At 38.2% G+C, this 2,504-nt stretch overlaps 1 long non-coding RNA gene across 1 annotated transcript; it reads right to left on the reverse strand.

Moving 5' to 3' along the window:
* Positions 1-254: 254 nt before the first annotated feature.
* Positions 255-1,013, reverse strand: LOC105698446. Its single transcript, XR_001103924.2, has 5 exons — positions 878-1,013; positions 753-816; positions 605-671; positions 462-525; positions 255-380 (listed from the first exon to the last, which is right to left on the reverse strand). It is a non-coding gene; the product is annotated as an uncharacterized LOC105698446 (long non-coding RNA).
* Positions 1,014-2,504: the final 1,491 nt, after the last annotated feature.

A 2,504-nucleotide genomic window follows, 5' to 3' on the forward strand; every position in this document is an offset into this window, starting at 1 on the left:
ACGGCTGGCACAGTGACGTACGGTTTCCATGAAATGCCATCCCGCGGCGAAAATATGAACTGCTTTCAAAAGGGCGAGAACTTTTACCGTTGATAAAAGAGTATGGTCCGAATGAAGTGTCACCTAGCGATCAGAAATCAAACTGGTTTCAAAGGGGCGAGAACCTACATTATCGGTAAGGATATCCGAATGTAAGGAATTGAAACATGTGATTATCCTACATTGAATGATTATAGAAGCAGATATTTCAAAACAGACTCTCTTTATTGAGAAATCGATAAAATTAGCAGGTGTGATCTATCAATCTCTTCATCATCACCTCGACATCCTAAAATTCCTCGAAGTCCTTTATTGCACGGGATGTTTCTTGAGCTCCGACACTAAATGAGAAAAAAATTTAAATCAATTATTTTTGGTAAATTAATATCGAGACTCGGTCGGAAGGTCGATGCGTTACTTACGTTTGAGAGCAGGAAACTCGGCCCGACGAGGTTCTGATTGATCTCCCCCCTGTGTGTGGCGACACTAAACAGAAGATAATCGATTAATATTGCATTAATGAAACAATTACAATTCAGATTGACTCGTGCGATTTATCACTTACACTTCACACAGAGGAATGTGGCCCGACGAAGTCGTTTATTGCACGGGATGTTTCTTGAGCTCCGACACTAAATGAGAAAAAAATTAAAATCAATTATTCTTGGTAAATTAATATCGAGACTCGGTCGGAAGGTCGATGCGTTACTTACGTTTGAGAGCAGGAAACTCAACCCGACGAGGTCCTGATTGATCTCCCCCCTGTGTGTGGCGACACTAAACAGAAGACAATCGATTAATATTGCATTAATGATGCTCATCTCTGCTTGTAGGTTACCTGTCGAAATGTTTGAGTCCTTGAGTAGGGGGCCGATTCTGTACTTCTAGGACTTCTAATGAATCTAGTGAAAATTCTAAAAGTGAACATCTGCGATTTCGTAACTTTCATATGGTAAAAATGTGATATACTTCGCNGATATACTTCGCATAAGATTATTCGATAAGAAACTCCGAGATCTCGGACCACGATCATTCAGTATAAAGATATCACATTTTTACTAAAAAAAATCGGCCGAGTAAACTAACAGAGATGACAATGCGAGCAGTGAGCACTCTCACCATAGTTACAGAATCGATCCCTAGATGGCGCTACGGAACTCTAAGATAACAGTGAACTGATAAATGAGGAACTTCTCATCTACAGGTGCAAGAAAGCACGTAGAAAGATGCAGGGTTGGGTAATTTCACGATTTTCGAGGTTTTTAACGTATATTACGTACATCAAGTAGTTTTCCGTAGAAAACGTAGAAAACTAGGAGAAAACGTATCAAATATGGCGGACAAGACAGACGTAGGGCATGCGATATCCGCTAGGATATGAACAAACATCCATCTGGTCCATTTGTTTCATCCCATAATTTACTTTTTGGTCTTCCACCTTTATACATTTTGATAGAAATATTGGTTACGAAACTTACGACTTCAAATAGCCGTTACCAGCCGTTATATACAAACGGCAAATGCACATATATGCAATATTTCAAATTTCCAAGGCTGATTTCGAATGTGCGCGGATTTGTCGATGATTAAAGCGCAAACCCTTTAATAGCCAATGAGAATCTCTCTTACAGATAAATAAATGGATTCTCATTGGCTATTGACGATATTGCGCATGCGCTTTGCACATTTAGTTTGGGGTAATATACTTCGTGCCTGCGTAGAAAACCAGGGACGTGTCATACGTTGTAATATGCGTGTAGAAAACCACGTATATTACTTGACGTATTATACTTACCCAACCCTGACGACGATGATGACTGAATACGCTGAGCGAGCGAAACCTGACGTTGAAAATGTTTCAAATGCTATTGCATGATAAAAATGACTTTGAAAAATCTGAAAAAATTAGAATAACTGCGGAAACCATTTTTATTTATGTATCTTAGTCCCAGGCTACAAGGAATTCTTAATATTAACTTTTACGGGTTTAACAAGCTCAAACATGGCGTTAAGAACTCGGTGGCGTTTCACGCATGCACTTGGCTTCGCGCATATGTATACAACGTATGCAAGTGTATATTTGGCGCAAAACTTTACCGAGTTTCCAAATCAAACTAAATTCACATCGTACATCCCCCAACGATGTTTCATTTTTTCTAATTTATTGTCGCGAATTTAAAATATTCAGACTAAATGAGTTCAAAATGAAGTCATCGATTTTTTTCATTTTAATGCCATTGCAATTAAATAAGAAGATTTTATGTTCAACTACTAGTACATGAAATAGAAGTATTTCACTTAGAGAGTTTCACTTGACCAATAACGTTAGAGAAATTTAGTGAAGGATCAATTTATGAAAGGTGCCCAATTTGCATGAAACATTCATTTGCATTTCTAAATTTGAAATAAACTTGTAGGAAGATGGCGAGAAGACTTTCAACGAGAACTTATCCGATGCAATCGGC

Source organism: Orussus abietinus, unplaced genomic scaffold, assembly GCF_000612105.2.
Source record: "Orussus abietinus isolate OABI.00-Male unplaced genomic scaffold, Oabi_2.0 scaffold1238, whole genome shotgun sequence".
NCBI lineage: Eukaryota > Metazoa > Arthropoda > Insecta > Hymenoptera > Orussidae > Orussus > Orussus abietinus.